Consider the following 25790-nt stretch of genomic DNA (forward strand, 5'->3'; position numbering starts at 1 on the left):
ACTCTGATTCTATAAATTCAACTATTTTAGGCACAAGAGAATCATGTTGTATTTGTCTCTCTGTGACTGGCTCATTTCACTTAACATAATAACTTTATAGCCAGCATGTATATGATAAAAATGCTCAATACCACTAATCATCAGAGAAATGAAAATCAGAACCACAGTGGGATTAACGTGACACACCAGTCATGATGGCTAGTATCAAAGAAAAACCAAAGACTAGTGCTGGCAAGGCGGCGGAGAAGTTGAAACACCTGTATATTATTGGTGGGGATACAGAATGGTGAAGCTCGACAGAAAACAGTACAGAGTAGGAGTAGCAGGTGGTCACTCAGCCGTGTCCAGCTCTTTGCCACCCAATGGACCGTAACCTGCCAGGCTCCTCTGTCCATGGGATTCTCCAGGCAAGAATACTGGAGTGGATTGCCATTCCCTTCTCCAGAGGATTTTCCTATCCCAGGGATTGAACCTGGGTCTCCTGCATTGCAGGCAGATTCTTTACCATTTGAGCCACAGGGAAGTCCTAAAAATGTACAGAAGTTTCAAAAATACACACGTATACACACACACACACACACACATATATTTGGGGCTTCCCAGGTGGCACCAGTGGTAAAGAACCCACCTACCAATGCAGATGACGCAAGACATACGGTTCAATCCTTGGGTCGGGAACATTTATATATTTATCTACTATATGATCCCCAAATTCCACTGCTGGGTATTTATTCAAAAAAATGAGAATAAAGATCTCAGATCTTGAAGAGACATTAGCACACCCATAATCATAGAAGCATTATTCACAGTAGCTATGATGTGTAAACAACCTAAATGTCCACTGACAGACAAATGAATAAAGAAAATACAGTGTATTCAGGCTGAAAGAAGGGGATTCTGTAGTATGAAATTTTTTTCAGAAAAAGCTAACACTTTTTGAGCATTTACCATGCTAAATGCTCACATACATTATTTTATTTAATCCTCATAGATACCTATATAGTTAATTATTATTATGTACCCATTCTGCAGGTGAGGAAAAGAGACCAAGTGCAGCTCAAAAATCTGCCTAAGGTCTCAGAACAGTAAGTGGTGGAGCCAGAACCCAAGCCCAACTCTTCTGACTAGTAATAAGTTCTATTTCTCCCTGAAGCCCACATACTCTTCACTAGCATGCAATATTGTTTCCATTCATCAAGATTTATTTAACTCAAAAGCAAATCTTTTCAAAGCTGAAATCTTTTCCAATCTTAAAAGTTTGACTTATTTGGAATGTTCTAGAAGAATATATGAGAAAATCACAAAAGTTGTTTCTCTCCTCTATACAGATTAAATATATCCTTGGCTCTAACCATAGGGGGTGAATTATTGTACCAGCCTAAAAGTTATTGTTTTCAGAATCTTTAATAAATCAAGCTCATTTCATTATAATAATGCCTAAGCTGTGCAGAAACTTACAAACTGTTTTGGAATCTCTTTTTTAAAAAAAATTTCTTGCATTGAAGTATAAGAATAAGCTTTGAGGGGAAAAAAAAAAACCCCAACAAATTATGGCTAGGAACTGTAAAGGACAACAGTAGCTCACCACATTCATATGTTATGCTACAGATTTCATACTAATCCTTATAATTTTTTTTAACATGATATAGGCAGAAGAGTCACTACTTGATACAGTTGAGGCTCAGAGAGGTGCAACAACTAGTCCAAGGTCACACCTTTAGCCCATGACCACAATCCAGGCTTTCTAGTGCTGTGTACACTGCTGTTTCCCCATGTGCCTCTGCTCTGCACAAAACATGGAAACATCCTCTTATTCCCAGAGAATGCTTCATCGTCATCTTGGAGAAACCGGGAAGGGCTTAGATGTGCGGTTTTCTCACTGGAAATGATGACTTCAGTACTTTGGCCACCTCATGCGAAGAGTTGACTCATTGGAAAAGACTCTGATGCTGGGAGGGATTGGGGGCAGGAGGAGAAGGGGACGACAGAGGATGAGATGGCTGGATGGCATCACTGACTCGATGGACGTGAGTCTGAGTGAACTCCAGGAGTTGGTGATGGACAGGGAGGCCTGGCATGCTGCGATTCATGGGGTCGCAAAGAGTTGGACATGACTGAGCGACTGATCTGATCTGATCTGATCTCAATGTCAGATGACAGGGGGAAAACAAGCAGGCAACAAAAAATTTCCTATTTTAGAGTTATCTCAAAATTTACCCAAGATAGGGCCTTCCCTGGTGGTTCAATGGTAAAGAATCCACCTGCCAATGCAGAGTGTCATCCCTGATCCAGAAAGATCCCACACGCTGAGGAGCAACTAAGCCCATGAGCCACAACTTCTGAGCCTGTGCTCTAGAGTCCAGGAGCCACAATTACTGAGCCCATGTGAAGCAAACGACTGAAGCCCACACACTCTAGACACTGTGCTCTGCAACAAGAGAAGCCACCATAATGAGAAGCCTGCACACTGCAACTAAAGAAGCTTCCGCACAGCAATGAAGACCCAGCACAGCCAAGCAAACAGACAAAATCTACCCAAGTTAAAGTACTTTGGCCACCTGGTGCACAGTCAACTCACTGGAAAAGACCCTGATGCTGGGGAAGATTGAAGGCAGGAGGAGAAGAGGACAGGGGATGAGATGGTTGGATGCCATCACCAACTTACTTGATATGAGTTTGAGCAAACTCCAGAGATGGTGAAGCACAGGATAGCCTGGTGTGCTGTAGTCCATGGGGTCACAAAGAGTCAAACACAACTGAGCTGCTGAACAACAACAAGGATAGAGAAGGTGTTTGAAGGTGTCTGTTTAGCAGAAACGTTTGCCATGGGACACATGATATTCAGGAATTCTCTTGGCTGGGTCAGTGGTAGATCTGGATAAGCATTGTCTTTCAGACCCAGGCTATGGGCCACCTAGTGCTCCCATGGAGCCACACTGGGCAAGTCTTCTCCCAGATACTAGCTGTGGGCCTTTGAGCAAACTATAGAACTCCTCTGTGCCTGTTTCCTTCAGCAGCAAAATGAGGACAACAACCATCTACCTTACAGAACAATTCAGGGGCTTTGATGAGTTAAATGTAAAGTGCTTCGGACAAAACGTGGCAATGTGCCCAGATGAGAGCCATGACTTTTATTATATTAATGAATGGGCCTCTCAATTTCTTTATATATAAAGTGGGAATAATGATGAATCCTGTAACAATCAAATTGGATCCTGTCTTTGAAAGTTCCTAATAAATCATAAAATGTTCTGTGCATCTAGAGAGTGGCTGCTGTTGTCTTGAAGAGAATGTTACAATGTCTGAATTATACCTGCATTCCTTTTGCAAGGAATTTTCCCTTTCTTCTCAAATTGAGAAAGAAAGTGATTGACATTGTGATCCCTAGCCTAACCCCACTGGTAGTTTGTGAAGCAGGAATCTAATTGTTAAAGTTAGTGCTTAGCCAGTGGGGTGGGACAGTGTTTACCTACAATCTGGTGAGTTGCCACATCTCAGGGGAGGCTGGGGTGGGAGGCCTGCCCTCTCTGTGAGTGGCTGTACCAGTGTAGAGATCTAGAATCCCAGAGCCCTACTGGTCCTGCAGGATTACCTGGGCAAAGGCACAGGATGCCTGGAACCCTGAAAAGTAGGACAACTGCTCACCATGTGGGTGGCTGCTCAGGGGAGCCTAGGGCAACACCAGTCCTAAAGTCAGAGCTGCATCCGACAGAGAAGCAGATGTGTTGATGCAGGGTAAAAAATAGAATGAAATGGAGTTTGTTTGTTTTTTTCAGAATCTGAGACGAATATGATTTCTGACAAGATCAGTAGGAGTGCAGTTGACACAAATGAGGGAAACATAAACCACATCTCCTTTTCATATAGCATCGTGGTCTCAACCAGCGGCATACGCAAGGATTCCAAGCTCAAACGTCTTTAGGAATTCACGGATGCCAAGTGGGGAAGCTGTTCCCCATGCCTTACCCTGGCTCCCTGTGGATGCTCCGTCCTCAACGCCTCCTGCCTCCTCCTTGCTGCCTTCTCCTGCTAGAATTCTCCCCAGTTGTCCATGTTCGGTCTCAATGCCATCTCCTTTACTAGGCTGACTCTCAATCTCCACCTAGAACTAATCTCTTCCTACCATGTCCTCATAAAACTTTCAGTTGTATCCCTTTCATGCAGAGCTATCAAAGTTTACCTCGTTTCATAATGATCTGTGCAAACGGTCTCTGCCTTTTGCTTATAAAGGACTGCTTCTTGTCATCTCCGTGTCAGGGTGACATCAACACTGCATGCTACTCAAAGGAGCCCCTTGATAAATATTCACCAAGGGAATAAATAAATATTTGTTGGCGATAATTAACTTGAACTGAGAACTTCATGGCCTCCAAGAAAGGCTCTGAATTTGTTAAATGAAGCACTGCTCTTTTTCCCACCCCCTCTTACTCTGCAGGTTGTTTCATAACATCTCCTGCCAGGAACTGCTCCCACTATTAAGTTATTAAGTGCCAGAGAAGCAGCAGCACCTTCTGTGATTAAGCACTGAGTGAACTTGTGAGGAAGGGAAGCCCGCACTGCGCCTAGTTTCAGAGGTGAGAACCGTCGAGTTTATTTTTCTGCTGCCTCTGTCACAGCTGGTGTGATTCCAACGATGGATTCTGGGATTGTGCTTTCCTTCTACTCACCCCCTTGACATGAGCCACTTAGCTTTCTTTGTTTATTTTAAATATTTTCTTCACTTTATTGAGAAAAGAGTTTCTGTTTTTTTCTTTTCTTTTTTCGGCTGCAATGCACAGCGTGAGGGATCCTAGTTACCAAACAGAGATCAAATTGGTGTCCCCTGTGGTGGAAGAGTGGAGTCTCTACCACCAAACCTTCAGGGAAGTCTCCATCAACCTGAACCTCTTTGTTATTTTTTTTTTTTAATTTAATTTTATTTTTAAACTTTACATAACTGTATTAGTTTTGCCAAATATCAAAATGAATCCGCCACATGTATACCTGTGAACCTCTTTGAATACACATACCCAGAGCAAAACTTCAGGGGCACTAATGAGAAAGCAGAGTCTGTATTTCCTACCTGGAACCTGGGACTGCGCTAAAACCAGACTCAATGCTTGTAATCTATATTCACTCATTAGCTGTGTGGATGAGAGTTCTCTTCACAAACAACTGAAGGACAGTTGGACGAGGAGTTTGGAAGTAGGATCATTGATCAATTTTTTTCTCTATGATTTGAGATTAACTTGATCACGTAAACAATTAGTGAGAGTTCTTCAGATGTCCTTCTACATTGCTTTCCCTCTTAGGAATATTGTCAGATACCCCCTACACTGGCTCCTCCATGGAGTCTTTCCATGAGGAAAATTCCAAACTCATCTGTCAAGTACATGGACTCATTCTTATGGATGATATCAATAAAGACTGTCAAGAATCCCAGCATCCTTTCTTCAACTCTCTGATCCTCAGGCTGAGGCTTCAAGGATAGTACCCCCAGGAAATCCCCTAAAGGTTACTGCTCACAATACCCACTTTCAAGCTTTAGATGTTAAAGAGACTTAGATAGCATAAAGCCCTGTTAAAAACTAAAAATATAAATGAACTACTGAATTAATGGATGAATAAATGAAATAACACATTCTTAGAAATAATACTTAGCTCTTCTTGGTCCTTGGCTCCTAAATATCCTGATGTGGACTTACAGGTCTTGTTTTATCCTAAATGAAAATCATAAAATGTCTTCACTGAAAGAGACTTTAGTGATAGAAAGCCACAGCCTCACAAATGAACTTATCTATGAAACAGAAACAGGCTCACAGACATAGAGAACAAACTTGTGGTTGCCAAGGGAAAGTGGGGGTAGGGGAGGGATGAACTGGGAGTTTGGGGTTAATAGACGCTAATTATTATGTACAGAATGGATAAACAATAAAGTCCTCCTATATAGCACAGGGAACTATAGTTAATATCCTGTGATAAACCACACTGGCATTTTGATATTTGGCAAAACTAATACAGTTATGTAAAGTTTAAAAATAAAATAAAATTTAAAATTAAATAAAAAAAGAAAAAGAAAGCATACACATTCTGAATCATTTTGCTGTACAGTAGAAATTAACATGACATTATAAATCAACTACATTTCAATAAAATATTGATAAAATTATTTTAAAAGTCATGGTCTGATTTGTTCAAATGAAATTAGGGAAAAACTGCTTCTCTGTAGGTAGGGGCTTGGAACCTCCAGCTCTAAGAAATGACACAGTTTGTCCAACATCAATACAGATTTCAGAGATAGAGCCATGACTCCTGAGCCCCTGGCTTGTTTTTTCCTGCTACATGCTATCTCCTTTTATGGATGAAGTGTTGTTTCTGGATACTTACTGGATAAAAGGACATTTCCCTGTCCCTAAAACAAATGAGCAATAGGCTACAGGAAGTTTTTCTTGTTGCTGTTGTTTTGCCTCTGTCCTCTGAAACATTTTATTTGTACATATTACATTCCTAGAAAAAGAATCCAAGGATTTTCCCTTCTTCATGGGCCCTGATGCCAGCTGAGGTTGTCAGTACAATGCAACCAAACTGAAGGGATGAGAGCAGGCTATTCTGCCATTTTTCTGGATCTTTGAATTGCTCGTCAAATCTGGGGCTGATCACTCCACACTTATTTAGCCTGCCAATGAGGTTCACAGTTTTCCCAGCCATGTGATGATCAGTGATATCAAATTCACCAGTGCAACCATGCTTCATTATCATAGTTAGAAACCTGATGATGACTTTGGAGCATGGCTTAATAAGCAACTGGCATTTGCCTCTCTTTTCAGCATTGTGGGTACTCTTGAGAGCATCAGCCAGGACATTCATGCGCACCATAATGGCAGCAAGGAAAGATGGCAGAAAGAGGTAAAGGAAGTTTTGAACTGGGCTTCAAGGTAGTCACATAGTTGAAGGTAGATCCTCCTTACAGATGTATTCTAGCTAAAAAATGAAGCAGAGATGATAGAACTGTACTTCACTATTTTGCAATTTCCAAAGTAAGGGACCTAGGCAAGGACTGTCAATGATTGTCAGATTCCTAAAGAATTTGGTGCCTCCTGACAGAAGTACTCCACATTGTCTATGAAGTACTCTTTTCAAAAAAATGAACTTGATGCTAAATCAAGCCAAGAAAGTCTAAATCACCAATTTATGGGAAATATAAGAAACAAAGGAACTTGTTAAACTGGAAGCACAGGAATGGAATCAACAATATTCACAGTCTGCAAAACTCTACAAACTCTTTAGCAAATAAATTTCAAGGCAAAACAAAAAAAAAAAGGAGGGCAAGGGAGAAGAATGTGTTGTAAAAGCCTCATGAAAGACATGTCAACCAACTTCAATGCATAGAGAGTATTTCAGTCCCAATTAAAATAAAGTGCACTTGTTATCTGGGAAAACACCAAATGGAACAGACATACTGGTGTTCCTGGGGCCCTGGAGTAGGAAGCAGCAGCCCAGTCCACATCACTGAGGTGGAGAAATCAAGGCCAAGCTGGGCTCCTGGTCAAGGACAGGAAGACCAAATCCCTGGATGAGATTTCTCTCTTCTCCATGCCCATCACAGAATCTGAAATCACCAACTTTCTCCTGGGGATGTGCCTCAAGGATGAGGTGTTGAAGATAATATCCACAAAAGCAGACCTATGCTAGCCATTGGACCAGGTTCAAGGTACCTGTTGCCATCTGGACTACAATGGACATGTCAATCTGAGTGTTAAGTGCCCAAAAGAAGTCATCACGGCCATCCTAGAGGCCATCATCCTGCTCAAGCTCTCCGTTGTCCCAGTGTGGCAATGCTCCTGGAAGAGCAAGACAGGCAAGTACCACACTGTCCCTGCAAGATGCCCACCTCCATGGTGAGTGTCTTTTTCCACCCCAGAGACACTGGCATCATCTTGGCCTCTGCATTCAAGAAGTCACTACGGATGGCCAGTATGGATGACTGCCACACCTCGGCTGGGGGCTGCACTGCCGATCTTGACCACTGTGATTTCATCTCCAAGACTTACAGCTGACCTCTGAAAAGAGACTGTGATCACCAAGCTTCCCTGTCAGGAACCCAATGGTCATCTCCTATAGAGTCACACCAGAGTTTCCCTGCAGAGAACTCAGGCTCCATCTATGGCCACCACTGTCGCAATTCTATATGCGAAATACAAAGTGAATTAATTAATAAAAAAATGAAGGGCAAAAATCCTATGGAACAAATAAGGACATCTGAAAGATGTTTAAAAATACTAAACTATGGGTAAAATTTTAGGTGAAAGTATGGTATCATGGTTGTGTGCTGTTCTGTGCCAAGTTGCTTCAGTTGTATCTGACTCTTTGTGACCCCCTGCACTATAGCTCGCCAGGCTCCTCTGTCCACGGGATTCTCCAGGCAAGAATACTGGAGTGGGTTGCCATGCCCTCCTCTAGGGATCTTCTTGACCCAGGGATTGAACCCACATCTCCTGCATTGGCAGGCAGGTTTTTTTTTTTTTTTTTTTAATCATTAGCATCACCTGGGAAGCCTGGTATCATGGTTACTTCCCTTTAAAAAACTAATGAACTTGTTTTTCATACTTATATTCCAAATACTTATGGATAAAATGCTATGATATATAGGATATTCCTTCTAATAACCTTTGGAGTGGCTGGAAATGGGTAGATACACCAATGAAATGCAGCCAGTTACGGGCTGATAACTGTTTAAGTTGTGTGGTAGGTCCATGCTGGGCCTCTTATCATGACTTTTGTACTTCTATAATGTCTGAAATGTTTGTGATTAAAATATTTAAGAAGTTTTGTTCACAATTAGAACAAAAGGTAGCTCTTCCTAACTGTTAAAGAAAAAAAGAGAGAGAGAGAGAGTTTTAGGCCAGGAATGGAAGGAATGGATTTCACATGAAGGTAAGAAGTTTTGGGAAATGAATGGGTTTCTCATTATGACTGAAACATGAGGAATCTCCCAGAAGTGATAACAAGAGTATCCAATCTGTTTTGACTGAAGCTTGACTAGATCAGGCAGGCAGCCTGCTGGTGGTGAAGGTGGTATCTCATGAAAAAGGCATGGTCTCACTGACTAGGTCTTGATCTCACTATATATGTTGTGGCTGATGACAGCAGCCTAGCCTCTGTTACAACTAACTCACAACATGATATTAATAAGTTATATATTTTGCAATGTAATTAAGAAACCATTCCTTAACTTCAAGATCAAATCTCAAATGGACAACACAAATGACTGCCATACTACCCAAAGCAATCTATGGATTCAACACAATCCCTATCAAGCTACCAATGGTATTTTTCACAGAACTAGAACAAATAATTTCACAGTTTGTATGGAAACACACAAAAACCTTGAATAGCCAAAGCAATCTTGAGAAAGAAGACTAGAACTGGAGTAATCAATGTTCCTGACTTCAAACTTTACTACAAAGTGATAGTCATCAAGACAGTATGATCAATGGAACAAAATGGAAAGCCCAGAGATAAATCCATGCACCTATGGACACCTTATCTTCAACAAAGAAGGCAAAAATATACAATGGAGAAAAGACAATCTTTAACAAGTGGTGCTGGGAAAACTGGTCAACCACTTATAAAAGAATGAAACTAGAATATCTTCTAACACCATACACGAAAATAAACTCAAAATGGATTAAAGATCTAAATGTAAGATCAAAAACTATAAAACTCTTAGAGGAACACATAGGCAGAACACTCTTTGACATAAATCACAGCAAGATCTTCCATGACCCACCTTCTTCCCAGAGTAATGGAAATAAAAACAAAAATAAACAAATGGGACCTAATTAAACTTAAAAGCTTTTATACAGTGAAGGAAACTATAAGCAAGGTGAAAAGGCAGCCTTCAGAATGGGAGAAAATAATAGCAAATGAAGCAACTGACAAAGAATTAACCTCCAAAATATACAAGCAGCTCATGCAGCTCAATACCAGAAAAATAAACAACCCAATCAAAAAGTGGGCCAATGTTCCAGTGGAATCATTGTGGTATCCTCCTGGAGGCCAAAGAACTAAACAGACATTTCTCCAAAGAAGACATATAGATGGTTAATAAACACATGAAAAGATGCTCAATCTCATTTCTCATTATCAGAGAAATGCAAATCAAAACCACAATGAGGTATCGTTTCACACCAGTCAGAATGGCAGCCATCAAAAAGGCTACAAACAATAAATGCTGCAGAGGGTGTGGAGAAAAGGGAACCCTCTACACTGATGGTGGGAATACAAACTGGTACAGCCACTATGGAGAACAGTGTGGAGATTCCTTCAAAAACTGGAAATAGAACTGCCATATCACCCAGAAATCCCACTGCTGGGCATACACACCAAGGAAACCAGAACTGAAAGAGACATAGGTATCCCAATATTCATTGCAGCACGGTTTACAGTAGCTAGGACATGGAAGCAACCTAGATGTGCATTGTCAGAGAAACGGATAAGGAAATTGTGGTACCTATACACAATGGGATGTTTTTCAGCTATAAAAAAGGATGCATTTGAGTCAGCTCTACTGAAGTGGATGAAATTGGAGCCTATTATACAGAGTGAAGTAAGTCAGAAGGAGAAACACCAATACAGCATAATAATGCATATATATGGAATTTAGAAAGATGGTGACGACGACCCTATAAGCGAGGCAGCAAAAGAGACACAGATGTAAAGAACAGATTTTTGGACTTTGTGGGAGAAGGTGAGGAGGGGATGATTTGAGAGAATAGCACTGAAAAATGTATATTACCAAATGTAAAATAGATGACCGGTGTGAGTTCAATGCATGAAGCAGGGCCCTCAAAGCTGATGCTCTGGGACAACCCAGAGGGATGGTGTGGGGAGGGAGGAGGGAAGGGGGCTCAGGATGCAGGGGTCAGGACGAGGGGTTCAGGATGTGCACCCATGGCTGGTCCATGTAGATGTGTGGCAGGGGCCACCACAGTGTTGTGAACTGTTGTCCTCCAATTAAAATAAATAAATTAAAAAAAAAAGTCATTGGGCTTACCCCCAGTACAGCATTCCTGAAGCAGATCAGAATGCTCCAGGCTGGCAATCAGCCCCTCTGGATTCTAAGTAGCCCCCAAAGGATGCAGTGGCTTGCACACTGGAAAATTTATCTATGACCCTAAGCCACCCCCAAGACCATTTGTAAATTACTGCTTGAGTAATTTACAAATATTGAGATTTGATGACCTGAAGAAATAAAGGTTTCCACTAATGCCTACTGTGCTCAGGCAATCAGTCACTCACTGACAAGATCTTGTTTGAATGTCATGAAGTCAAATATGTCATTAAATATGACAATTTCCAAAAGGGACTCAGGACAGCTAATGATCAGTCATCAAGCAGTGAAATCAAAGTGTATGGAGGGATCCCAAAGCTTACCTCTGACTTCGTCTTTCACAAACCCAAATCCAATGCAGCGATCACGCTTCATTCAGTTCACATAAAGTCGAAATGATCTTTTATTCTAGGGGTAATGACTTGATGATTTGACACCTATGAGTCATAAGCAGCCCTTAGTGAAAAGCCCCGTGACAATGTGTCAGCTAACATTTAAACCTTAGTTATGTTTCCCACTCTGTTCCCAGCAGTCTCCATCTTCATCGCATCTGGGGTAGGGTTCTGGGCCCTGGCTCAATGAGTGGACTCAGTTTCAGACCAAATATATTGCAATGAACCTTAAAAATTCACACATTTGCTATGAGACTTTCTTCAAGGGGAAAATACATTTTCAGTTATTTGGCCAAAACAAGCAAAATGTTCAAAATGTTGAAACAGGGAGGCCCCCACTATTTCATTACTGCATTGCTGAAGCAAAGAAGTGAAGACATTTTTCTTTGTGGCTCCAGTAAGCAGGCAGACATTTATCAACTGGGACACTCTACAATGGATGTCTAATCAGATACACTAGTCCTCTGGGTAATTCCAAATTCCTGCAGAGAAAGTTTGGCTTCTTTTCCTTAATGACTGCATTTGGAGTATGAACTAAAATGGTCAAAATTTTCAATACATCTTTGAGAAGGGTTAAGCACAAAAATCCTGTTAAACAATAATGGGATTTGTGTGTGAAACATGACACTCTTTGAACACTTTTGAGAAAGTTACTCTGCTCTTTCCCCTCCGACTAATAACAATTCAACATTATTTAACATAATCCTACTGACAGGTAATTTCTGACATGAAATTTATTACTGACTTGCCCTTGGAGGGCATGTTTCACTATTAATGTTTCCTTTTAAAAGCTATAGCATGCGTTAGATTCTCCTACAGCGTTTCCCCATGTTTTCCTTGGAAACCCCTATTTTCTGTGGTATTTTACATTGCCCAAGTCTGTTTTAACTCTGTATCCTTACATACACACAGACACACCCCTACTCTTCAGAAATACGAACAGACATATACTTAACATTGAAACATTTATTCTACCATTATTAGGTTTACCTATAACTAAATAAACAACATTAGTAATGTATAAATTTGAATCAGTTTCTCCTGTACCTAACTGGGTATGTGACAGAGTGAGCTAGAGGGCTTGACTTCAACAGGACTATGCCAGGACCTGGGAGTGCGGCAGACTAGACTGAGGCTGATGTCCATATAGGGCCAGTGAGACCTGCAAGTGTCTGCCCTCATTGGTGCTTTCAGCCTTTCACAATGCAGGACATGTGAGACTGTTCAGAACACATCTGTGATTCTGACTCATCCAGAGAAATGATTTTTTACCTGGTGAGTCAGCATGAAGCTAGGTATTTCCCTACCTGTGCTAACCATACAAGGGCATTGCTACCTGGAAGGTTAGGTCATCTGCCCCAGAAGGAAACACACACCATCTTTGCTTTTTCTGCAACAGTTTTACTGGCATCATGAACTCAAAGGACAGAGCTGATGACGTGGTGTCCTTCCTTTGAAAGGGAAATGTTGTCTAAATGGCTTGTTGGCTGGCAAAGCAGCAAGGAGACAAGTGAAAAAAATTCACTCATTCATCCATCCATTCATTCTTTATTTATTCATCTGTAGTTTTAGGGAGGCCAGGTGTATTGAGTTATAATTTACAGATGCTAAAATCCACCCTTTTTAATACTGCAATTCATATAGTCATGTAACTACTGCCACAACCAAGATAAAAAAGAGCTTCATCGCCTCAAAAAATTCCCTTGTTCCTTTAGTAATTGACCCCTTTCCCCAGTCACCATATTTATTTAAAGAGAATATTCAGACGATTTACAACAGAAACACAAATTCACCTGCATGTTGTAACTTGTCCTTAATGTAGTGGCAAGATTTACTGGCAATGAGCTTCAGGGACCCTCCATCCCACTTGGAAGTCTGAGAATGTGCTGGGCGAAACCTACTGCCTCACAGTGGCCCTAATGAATAACCTATTTCTGCAGAAAAACACCTAGCAGTGACTCGACTAGGAGATTTCTAAGCTTCCTAACTCTTCTTCCCCTAAGTTTCAGAAGGCTAAGGTCCCTTCAGTCTCCCACCATAGTCTAACTGGAAAAAGCAGGGGATACATACATTCTCCCCAGCCTTGGCCCCTGCCTTTCCTCCCAGAGACTGACACACACAGGCAACTCTCTCTCTTTTACACACACACACAACAGATGCAACAACAACAAAAAAACTGCCAAGACAGTCTGTCTTCCAAGGTGGTCGTTAAATCTCTAAGGCCACAATGGGACCTTCTGGGCCCAGACCCATGCAGAAGCCTGGGGTGAAAATCCTCTACCCCGAGAAGCTGGAACTGATCCGAAGATCTTGCACATTAGGGAAGAGTTACATTCCTAGGTTACTGGGCCATTAGCAGCCCCACCATCCATTTTTCATTTGAAGGAACCTTTTTAAAGCTTGAATTCTTATCTTTGGGAGGCCTGTAAACGCAGTTCTTGTGTTTTCATTGGGTTTATTTAGCCTAGGGGATTTAGGTCCCTCTGTTTAAGTAGTAAATTTTCCCCTTTGTGTAAATGTATGTGGTTAATATACTTAAAAATCCATCAGGCAAGGCTAACAAAAATGCAGCCGCCTTTACACAGCAGTTTTTGGCAAGAATATAGTCACTCAGGATGGCTGTGTGGTGCTTATAATTGAATTGTGGTCACTAAGCCGAATGCTATCAACTTCTGGAAAAACCCAAAGCCAGATAGCTCTGAGCACTCCTTTCACCACCTTTCCTCTGGCCCCTCTCCTTGCTGCCAGCTTCCCCTGATCACCCAGCTGGCAGAGTGGGATGCAGAAAGCAGCCCAAGGTGAATAAATAGGACACACTGCTCCAGTCTTTAAACACGTGCTAGAAAAGATGGGTTCCAGGACTGAAAGGACAGAACTGAAGACCTGATGGCATGAGTTGCAACAGTTGGAAGGCCGGTGACAGAGAAGCTGCTCAAGAAAAGGAAAATGACAAAGGTCCTCAAAGATGCCCTTCCAGCTTTCGGTTCTTGCTTGAGAATAACACTAACCTTTGGCCACTCGAATCAACATTATCTGACACTAGGGCACAGATTCCAGCCCCCTCCGAAGCTTGCCCTCACAATGGTAACCTTGGGTGATCTGTAGTCCATTAGTTGATATTTCCTCCTTCCTTCTCTGACCCCACATGCTCACCTCTCTGCCTTTCCACTCCCCAACACTTGTGGCAGAGCCTAGTCAAGCACGCAGGGTTCAGAAGCTGTGGGCTCTGACCGTGACAAGCATGAAGCCTTCTCACTTAGCTACCACTGTTGCCGGTGGCAGGAGACCAAGTGACCACCATACACCCTAGGGCATCCAACTCAACCAGGTGGCCTTGGGCCATGACAGATATGAACCAAAAGGAGAAAACCCACTCACTGCACAGAGTTGTGACAGGAGAAAAGAAAAAATCCTGCCATACAACTCTCTCTTACCTAAACATGGAAACTAATCACAATCAAAACACACATAAGAGGATTTTTCTATTTAAAACTGTCTTTTAGGGAATTCCCTGGCAGTCCAGTGGTTAAAACATGTGCTTTCACTGATGTAGGCCTGGGTTTGAACCCTGGTTGGGGAACTAAGATCCTGTAAACCACATGGTATGACAAAAATAAGAATAATAAAGAAATGAAAAAAAAATGGACGTCAAAAAAACAACCTTTTAAAAGAAATAAATAAAAATAAAAACCACCTATTTCATTAGGCTCAATATTTCCTATCTCTCCCAGGCACTGTGCTCATTCAACAAATACTCTATAAATGGGCACTTCTTAAAAATAACAATAGTGCCTGGGTTCTTTGGGTGCATGAGCCCATCCCATATACCATGTAAAGCACTGAACAAGCACTTTGGACTCAACTACCATTCTAGAGTAAATACTGGAGAAAATGTGCTCCTGGAGCTAAGGATCCTAGGAGCAGGTGAGCTCAGGGCCTAGAAATTGGTCAAGAGGGAAACTACAGGCGGTCTAGCACAAATGGCTTCAGAGCACAGGACGAACCAGCTCATAGAACTCAGACCTAAAAGAAAGCTATGTCTAAAATGCATGAGTCAGAAGAGCGCTCATTTCTCAAAAGGTAAACACACAACCTACTACTTAAGAACTACTGTGCTGGTTCAAATTATTGCTTCTTTCTGCTGACAGTGGTTGTGTAACTATCTCAGGTACATCTGAAAGGCCATTTAAAGTTGCACCTTGGGACTTTCTGGCCGTGCAGTGGTAAAGAATCCTCCTTGCAATGTAAGTGACGAGAATTTGATCCTTGGTCACGCAAGTAAGATCCCACATGTCTCAGGGCAACTCCCCCACACAGCTCAACCAGAGTCCCAGTGCCACAAAGAAAGATCCATGTGTCCAAAAAGCCCTAATGCAAAAAAGACACATGTACCCTAATAGTCTGGTGATAGAAGCAAGGTCCGATGCTGTAAGAGCAATATTGCATAGGAACCTGGAATGTTAGGTCCATGAATCAAGGCAAATTGGAAGTGGTCAAACAGGATATGGCAAGAGTGAACGTCAACATTCTAGGAATTAGAGAACTAAAACGGACTGGAATGGGTCAATTTAACTCAGATGACCATTATATCTACTACTGTGGGCAAGAATCCCTTAGGAGAAATGAAGTAGCCATCATAGTCAACAAAAGAGTCCGAAGTGCTCTCAAAAACGACAGAATGATCTCTGTTTGTTTCCAAAGCAAACCATTCAATATCACGGTAATCCAAGTCTATGCCCCGACCAATAACGCTGAAGAAGCTGAAGTTGAACGGTTCTATGAAGACCTACAAGAACTTTTAGAATTAACACCCCAAAAAAAGATGTCCTTTTCATTATAGGGGACTGGAATGCAAAGTAGGAAGTAAGAAACACCTGGAGTAACAGGCAAATTTGGCCTTGGAGTACAGAATGAAGCAGGACAAAGGCTAATAGAGTTTTGCCAAGAGAACGCTGGTCATAGCAAATACCCTCTTCCAACAACACAAGAGAAGACTCTACACATGGACATTACCAGATGGTCAACACTGAAATCAGATTGATTATATTCTTTGCAGCCCAAGATGGAGAAACTCTATACAGTCAGCAAAAACAAGACTGGGACCTGACTGTGGCTCAGATCCTTATTGCCAAATTCAGACTTAAATTGAAGAACGTGGGGAAAACCACTAGAGCATTCAGGTATGACCTAAATCAAACCCCTTATGATTATACAGTAGAAGTGAGAAATAGGTTTAAGGGATTAGATCTGATAGACAGAGTGCCTGATGAACTATAGACAGAGGTTCGTAACATTCTACAAGACACAGTAAGCAAGACCATCCCCAAGAAAGAGAAATGCAAAAAGGCAAAATGGCTATCTGAGGAGGCTTAACAAATAGCTGTGAAAAGAAAAGAAGTGAAAAGCAGAGGAGAAAAGGTAAGATATAAGCATCTGAATGCAGAGTTCCAAAGAAGAGCAAGGAGAGATAAGAAAACCTCCCTCAGTGATCAGTGCAAAGAAATAGAGGAAAACAATAGAATGGGAAAGACTAGAGATCTCTTCAAGAAAATTAGAGATACCAAGAGAACATTGCATGCAAAGATGGGCTCGATAAAGGACAGAAATGGAATGGACCTAACAGAAGCAGAAGCTATTAAGAGGAGGTGGCAAGAATACACAGAAGAACTGTACAAAAAAGATCTTCATGACCCAGATAATTACAATGGTGAGATCACTCACCTAGAGCCAGATATCCTGAAATGTGAAGTCCAGTGGCCTTAGGAAGCATCACTATGAACAATGCTAGTGGAGGTGATGGAATTCCAGTTGACCTATTTCAAATCCTGAAAGATGATGCTGTAAAAGTGCTGCACTCAATATGTCAGCAAATTTGGAAAACTCAGCAGTGGCCACAGGACTGGAAAAGGGCAGTTTTCATTCCAATCCCAAAGAAAGGCAATGCCAAAGAATGCTCAAACACAATTGCACTCATCTCACATGCTAGTAAAGTAATGCTCAAAATTCTCCAAGCCAGGCTTCAGCAATACATGAACCGTGAACTTCCAGATGTTCAAGCTGGTTTTAGAAAAGGCAGAGGAACCAGAGATCAAATTGCCAACATCTGCTGGATTATGGAAAAAGCAAGAGAGTTCCAGAAAAACATCTATTTCTGCTTTATTGACTATGCCAAAGCCTTTGACTGTGTGGATCACAATAAACTGTGGACAATTCTGAAAGAGATGGGAATACCAGACCACCTGACCTGCCTCTTGAGAAACCTCTATGCAGGTCAGGAAGCAACAGTTAGAACTGGACATGGAACAACAGACTGGTTCCAAATAGGAAAAGGAGTATGTCAAGGCTGTATATTGTCACCCTGCTTATTTAACTTCTATGCAGAGTACATCATGAGAAAAGCTGGGCTGGATGAAGCACAAGGTGGAATCAAGATTGCCGGGAGAAATATCAATAACCTCAGATATGCAGATGACACCACCCTTATGGCAGAAATTGAAGAAGAACTAAAGAACCTCTTGATGAAAGTGAAAGAGGAGAGTGGAAAAGTTGGCTTAAAGCTCAACATTCAGAAAATGAAGATCATGGCATCCGGTCCCATCACTTCATGGCAAATAGATGGGGAAACAGTGGAAACAGTGTCAGACTTTATTTTTCTGGGCTCCAAAATCACTACAGATGGTGACTGCAGCCATGAAATTAAAAGATGCTTACTCCCTGGAAGGAAAGTTATGACTAACATAGACAGCATATTAAAAAGCAGAGACCTTACTTTGTCAACAAAGATCCATCTAGTCAAGGCTATGGTTTTTCCAATAGTCATGTACGAATGTGAGAGTTGAACTATAAAGAAAGCTGGGCGCAAAAGAATTGATGCTTCTGAACTGTGGTGTTGGGAGAAGACTCTTGAGAGTCCCTTGGACTGCAAGGAGATCCAACCAGTCCATCCTAAAGGAGATCAGTCCTGGGTGTTCATTGGAAGGACTGATGCTGAAGCTGAAACTCCAATACTTTGGCCACCTGATGCAAAGAGTTGACTCACTGGAAAAGACCCCGATGCTGGGAAAGATTGAGGACAGGAGAAGGGAACAACAGAGGATGAGACGGTTAGATGGCATCACCGACTCAATGGACATGGGTTTGGGCAGACTCCGGGAGTTGGTGATGGACAGGGAGGCCTGGCATGCTGCGGCTCATGGGGTCGCAAAGAGTCGGACACAACTGAGCGACTGAACTGAACTGAACTGATACAAGGAATGAATTTAAATTAGTTCTAGTGAGGTGGATGAACCTAGAGCCTGTTATACAGAGTGAAATAAGCCAGAAGAGAAGAATAAATCTTGTATATTAACGCATATATATGGAATCTAGAAAAATGGTACTGATGAACCTATTTGCAGGGCAGAAATGGATACTCAAACATAGAGAACAGACTTATGGACACAGCGGAGAAAGGAGAGAATGGGAGAAATTGAGAGAGAAGCATTGAAATATATATATTACCGTGTATAAAATGGAAGTTGCTGTACAGCACAGGGAGCTCAGCCTGGTGCTCTGTGATAACCTAGAGGGGTGGGATGGGGTGGAAGATGGGAGGGAGGTTCAAGAGGGAAAAGACATATGTACACCTATGGCTGATTCACGTTGATATATGGCAGAAACCAACACAAAATTATAAAGCAATTATCTTCCAATTTATTTATTAAATAAATAAATTTATTTATTTAAAATAAATAAAATAACAGTTCCTCTTCCCCAGCAATTGAATAAAGTTTACAATATTTTCAGCATAGAAGAGGCCCAATGAAGCTAAATAAATAAATAAAAGTACATATTGAAACCTGATAGCTCAGTTGGTAAAGAATCTGCCTGCAATGCAGGAGACCCAGATTCAGTTCCTGGGTAGGGAAGATCCACTGGAGAAGGGATAGGATACCCACTCCAGCATTCTTGGGTTTCCCTTGTGGCTCAGCTACAAAAGAATCCACCTGCAATGTGGGAGACCTGGGTTTGAGCCCTGGGTTGGGAAGGTCCCCTGGAGAAGGGAAAGGCTACCCACTCCAGTATTCTGGCCTGGAGAATTCCATGGACTATAGTCCATGGGGTCAGAAAGAAGTGGACACGACTGAGCGACTTTCACTTCACATATTGAAAAAAATAAAGTTATACTTCTGACATCCTGCTTTAAATGGTATAGTTACTGCATGATATACAGGTAGGTCATAGAGTATAAATGAACACAGATGAGCAATTACTATTGATTAATATTTATGCCAATAGCTACAAAATTTCCTTTTAAATTAAGGTAATTTAAGAAGAAATACAGAGATCCTATTCTTTTCACATTTGAGCCAGGCAATACTTAAGCTTACATATAACCAACCATCCCTATTATTAACTTTTATTGACTTAAAGATTACTCATGTATCAATCCATATCAAACCATCAAGTTGCCTCAAGCGTGCGTGCATGCTCAGTTGCTTCAGTTGTGTCCAACTCTTTGCGACCCTGGGGACTGTAGACCGCCAGGCTTGTCTGTCCATGGGATTCTCCAAGCAAGGATACTGGAGTAGGTAGCCATGCCCTCCTCCAGGGGATCTTCCTGACTCAGGGATCGAACACACATCTCCTGCACCTCCTGCATTGCAGGCGGATTCTTTACTGCTGAGCCACTGGGGAAGCTCAAGTTGCCCCATACCCTCAGGAATTCCAGAGCCCTGGTTTTAAGAAAAGCAGTAATGACTTCTGCAGGAGTAAACAATGAAATCTGATTTTCTAAAATAGTTTTTGGGTCACTGATCTAAGTCCTTACATTCTGGCTTTTAACATGCTTATGAGCTGTTCCATGGGGATAGAGGAAAGCAGGAGCCAGGGAGGCAGGAAGACTGGGATTGATATCAAATGACATTTTAAAGCAGCATCCTTGACAGCCAAATTTCGCCTGGCTCTAACCACAGGCTAGTTAGCAGCTTCAGTTACATAGCATTTCCTCTTTAACATTTCTCTCCCACCAACCCATATTTTAAAACGTAACGTTTAATTTTACTGCCAAAAGGATCTTTCTGGCATTTTACTGCTAAAAGTCCTACCTTTTTACCTATTCTCCTTGACCTCCCCCACCCTTCACTATTAAGAAGTCACAACTGAAAGAAAAAACAAAATGGAAAATATGAAACCTGTGAACACACATAAGGGGGAAATATTTCGCTTTTTCCTAAAGAGTGAAGAAATACAATAAAAATGAAGGGCAAAAGGAGCTTGAGTGTGTGTATGTGTGTGTATGTGTAATCTGTATGGCACAAGAGGAAGCCATATAAGATCTCTCAGTGCCCTAATGTCATGCTTACTAAACAAAGCTCACAGCCAGTGACATTTCCCAGGAAATACCATGTCCTGTGCTGTTCAGTGTTTGTTTCAAAGGGCTAAGTCTGGAGGAAAACAAAGGAAGCTAGAGGGAGGAAGAAAAATTTAGTTTAACTGTACTGCTGTGAGCTCTAAAAGCAAGTCAAATCCCTAGCCTGCTTTTTGTATTTTGTTAGGAGAAAATCTTTTCAAGTATGTGCATGATTAAAAAAAAAAAAAAACTATAGGCATTGTTCTTTTTTGGGGATAAGTCAGAGGTCTTTATCATTTTGTAGCTTAACAAATAAAAAGCATTAAACTCCAATGCATCACATGTCCAGAGTTTGGTCCCATAACTAATGCAGAGTTGTGTACTTCATTAAAACTTAAGATCTTCCCTGGCTTAAGGTTTTACAGATCCATAAGGCAGCAGTTGAAATATGGTACAATTTTCTCACATGGCAGGCAGCAAAGTGAATCCAGCCTGTCCTTACGGATTGGATCCTCCTGGCAATGAGTGTGCTAGATGAATTTGCATTTTCCAGTCCCTGGTAGGCCTCACATGCCCCTAGCACATGTACATACACCCTGTTTCGCTCCCACTCCCAGGATATACTACACAGGGTCTTTCTTCTTCCTGCTTTTCCTTACATCAGTCACGTGGTCTCACATTTTACACATTGGTGGTGTTTTACTCGCTAAGTCATGTCTGACTCTTGCGACCCTGACTCTTGAGCCCATCATGTTCCACTGTCCATGGGATTTCCCAGGCAAGAATACTGGAGTGGGTTGCCATTTCCTTCTCCAGGGGATCTTCCCAACCCAGGAATTGAACCCTAGTCTCCTGCACAGTAGGCGGATTCTTTACCATCTGAGCTACGAGGGAAGTCCTTTATACATTACTGGAGTAGATTTATCCTCCAGCTCCAATACACGTATATTGGGTATTTTTTGACCATCTTTACTAATTTGTTCCCTTCATCTCCCCAGCTCCTATCTCCACTCTGGCAACCACCAGTTCATTCTCTCTATCTATGGGTTAGTTTTTTAAGTCTCTCTTCACTGTTACAAGTGGCAGGATTTCCTTCTTTGTTATGGCTGAATTATTCTTCATTGTACAGCTGACCCCTGAACAATGTAGGGGTTGGGGGCATTGTCAACCCTCCATATGATTGAAAATCGGCTATAACTTTTAGCTGGCCCTCCTTACCTGTGGTTCCTTCATGTTCAACCTTTTGCATCCATGGATTCAACCAACTGTGGATCAAGTAGTACAGCAAATTTACTATAGAAAAAAATCTATGCGAGTGGACCCATGCAGTTTACATCCATGTTGTTCAGGACTCAATTGTGTGTGTGTGTGTGTGTGTGTGCATGCACCACATCTCATTTATTCATTTGTCGATGGATACTTAGACAGGTTGTTTCTATGTCTTGGCTATTGTAAATAAACATGCGGGTACATGTATCTTTTTGAAATTCATATATTTTAAAAACTAGTTAAAGGGTTGCCATAAAAATGTTGCCATAGGGTTTACCTAGAACCTCTCTGAAATAAAGGGAAAATCATAACTTTTATATTTGCCTCTAAAGTCTAACTGTAGCAACCACAATCTAGTTTTTCAAAGGGATCATTGTATTTGTCACATATAAATCTCTTATTTATTTCTACCTTATATGAATAATGTAGATGGTATGTCTGAGACAGTTAAAAAGAAAAAAGGACATAGTGACAAGGAAAAGCCTTGCTGTACCTAACAAAATTCACAAAGGCTTAGTAAGAATCAGTTCTGATTAGGAACATTTTGTAATCAAGAAGCAGAGGGCAAATGAATATGAACCATCTCTGCTTGCCAAGGACTCTTTTCTAGGGATGAGAGGCTGTTCTCATACCAAAGGTGTCAGGAAGCCCATACAAAGTTGAGTGATTTGAATCAAGGGAACACGAGGGTTGATTATCCACACACTCTTAACAAAGCAACAATGAAATTAATGTGCAAATATTTTTAAGTCAAACGACTATTTATACCCATAGGTAGAAATAGGTATATTTCTATATTTCATAGGCACAGGATACTTTGAGGAACAGAACTTTAACATCTCTAATTAGTTAGAACAATCCTGCTCCATGAGATAAATTCTCTTTCGGTGGTATTACATGGACATTTTAATCTTATAAAACATAAAAAGTGGTATTTGCTGTCAAAATATTGTCCCCAAATATTGTCATTTCCTCTGTCCTGAAAACAAAATTAAAAGGACAAGCAGGGGGATGGCAGTAATGATTTTCAAGTTGTATTCTAATCACAATTTTTCTTTAATTTACTGAGATAAAAATTACGTATGATAAATTTATCCATTTCATGTGGAAAATCGTTGAATGTTGACAAGTGTGTACATCTGTGTCACCAGCAACACAAGTCAAGATATAAGGTATTTTTGTCACCCAAAAAGTTGTCTCATGTCCCTTTGCTGGCAGTCTCCTCCCAGGCCACCACTGACATGCTCTCTGCCTCTGAAGGGCGTTTTGCCTATTGTAGAATTTCATGAAGTAGAATCATAACGAATGCCTTCTTTTGTGTCTGGTGTCTCTAATCTTGATTTACCAAACTGGCCATTTTACCAAAACCCCATTCCCCTCACTTCTGCATCTCATGGGCAGGAAGTCAGCTCTGACTGATAACCAGATCAGGGATGGACGAGCGCCATTTTTGAGAAAGTCAAAAATGAATCACAGGAAACAAGGAGCAGGAAGTAGTGAAGGTCAATTCCAGTTCATTTCCTTTTGGAGTATTAAATTTAGCACATTGTTTGGGTTTCCCCCAAAAGATATTTTTGGAATAAGGGGATTCCAACCCTGAAGGCTAAAAATAGAAAAGAAGATGACCCTTCTGATACTCTTTCCCACATGTGCCTTAATGTGTTAGGTCTCTGACCAAACGGATTCAGGATAAATGCTTGATGATGACAGCAGAGAGAGGAGAAAGAGATGGGCTTTCTCATAATATCTAGAGGAATTCAGGGAAATACTAAAGTACAAAGCAACTCGCACTTTAAGTAGAATTTTCCTGGGTCTACAAATTATAAATTTTCACTTACCGCTACTTAACACCAAACACAAATACTTTCTTCTCGTTCTTAGGACTAAGCAAGGATGTTTTCGTTGTGTGAGACACCCAGTTGTCTATGGACCTGATACTCTCTATATAAGCCATCCCCGCATCAGAAGAATCCTAATTATCAAAATTATTAGGCTATTCTGTTTCCTGATGTCCTCTAAGACCTTCCTGTGTGACTCAACTTTTTTTTTTTAAATAAGAAAAGGCATAAATTGTTCTGTGTCCTAAGTCTTTATATAAACATCAGCTCCTGGGTTCTATTTGTCCTTCAAGCTGCTGTCCATAATGATTAGAATAGAAAATATTAATTCATCCAGGGCTGTGGGGTATAATGCAGGCAATAAATCAATTTACATCATTTTTTAAAATAAAGCAAAGGGATAAATTAGTTTAAAATGATTTAAGAGTAATGTTTGTTATTAAAACATTTCAACTGAAACAATTTTGATCCCAATGATGAGATTATTTTAATCTATGGTATAGTAATAGATGAAAAAACTAGGCAAAAACAGAAGACAACCAACATGATGTATATTGAGAAGAATTATAGAGAGGGCTTTTCCCATAACTATTTTATTATTTTATTACTTATTTAATATTTATTATTTTATCATTTAGTGAGAAACTGGAGCTTCCCTGGGGCTCAGATGGTAACGAATCTGTCTACAACACGGGAGACCTGGGTTCGATCCCTGGGTCAGGAAGATCTACTGGAGAAGGAAATAGCAGCCCACTCCAGTCTTCTTGCCTGGAGAATTTCATGGGCAGAAGAGTCTGGTGGGCTAAGTCTTTGGGGTCACAAAGAGTCAGACGCAACTGAGTGACTAACACTTTCGCTTTTCACTTTCAGTGAGAAACTGACTGTTGGATTCTTGCCCTAAACAGAGCAATACTTCCTTCATTAGACAGATTATGTGACCCATGAAAAAACCAAGGAGTAAATTAATCAAACCATTAAAACAGAAAGAATATTCAAGAGAAGAAAGTTTTGATTCTTCTGAATGGTAGGTCAACACCAGGCACTACTTAAGTAGGCAATCTTATCTTACATTATCTAGTTCTATAGGGGGGAAAAAAGGGTTTATAAACTCTTTTAACCATATATTCAAAAGATCAATGATCATAAAAATGATTCCTTCACTGACATTTCCCAAGGCCAATCTCTCATCCACGTAAGCCTCTGATGCAGAAAATAAACCTAGATCTCACCATAAATTCTTTCCAATATCTAAAGTCAATGTAAAAGAGAAATGGAAATTTTCATAATTCTTTAGCATCAAGAGTATGTGCAGAAGCAGTGGGTTCCAGCGAAAAGAGCACCAAAATAAACATTTTATAACTAGTCCTTGATGCCTCCCTTACTGTAGTAGGGGCTTTGAATAAGTAATGGCCCTTTTAGTTTTCTTTTTATCTTTACTTGTTTAAAAAGTGCAGTTGAAGGTTATCTTATATTCCTGCTCCATCTGGAGTGAGATAACAAAAAGACGCACATGAACTGGTTTGAAAACATCTTAAGTGTAACACAAATGCAGAGGACTACCACTCTTTTATGCATAAGTGAAAAGAAAGTGAAATTGCTCAGTTGTGTCCAACTCTTTGCGACCCCATGGACTGTAACCTACCAGGCTCTTCTGTTCACGGGATTTTCCAAGCAGGAATACTGGAGTGGGTTGCTATTGCCTTCTCCAGGAGATCTTCCCGACCCGGGGATTGCACCTGGGTCTCCCACATTGTAGGCAGACGCTTTACCATCTGAACCACCAGGGAAGTCTTTATGCATATCATCTCTCTAAATATCGTATGCTACACGCACTTGTACATAAACACTATCCTTAAATTTGTGAAACA

At 41.0% G+C, this 25790-nt stretch overlaps 1 protein-coding gene and 1 pseudogene across 5 annotated transcripts in view; one reads left to right on the plus strand and one right to left on the minus strand.

The window, feature by feature from the left end:
• Positions 1 to 25790, minus strand: part of CREB5 (cAMP responsive element binding protein 5) — a 442951-nt gene that overhangs the window by 205013 nt on the left and 212148 nt on the right. The gene's annotated exons all lie outside the window — the stretch shown is intronic.
• On the plus strand, positions 195 to 8190 carry LOC112586646 (annotated as a pseudogene).

Source organism: Bubalus bubalis, chromosome 8 (assembly GCF_019923935.1).
Source record: "Bubalus bubalis isolate 160015118507 breed Murrah chromosome 8, NDDB_SH_1, whole genome shotgun sequence".
NCBI classification, from domain to species: Eukaryota; Metazoa; Chordata; class Mammalia; order Artiodactyla; family Bovidae; genus Bubalus; species Bubalus bubalis.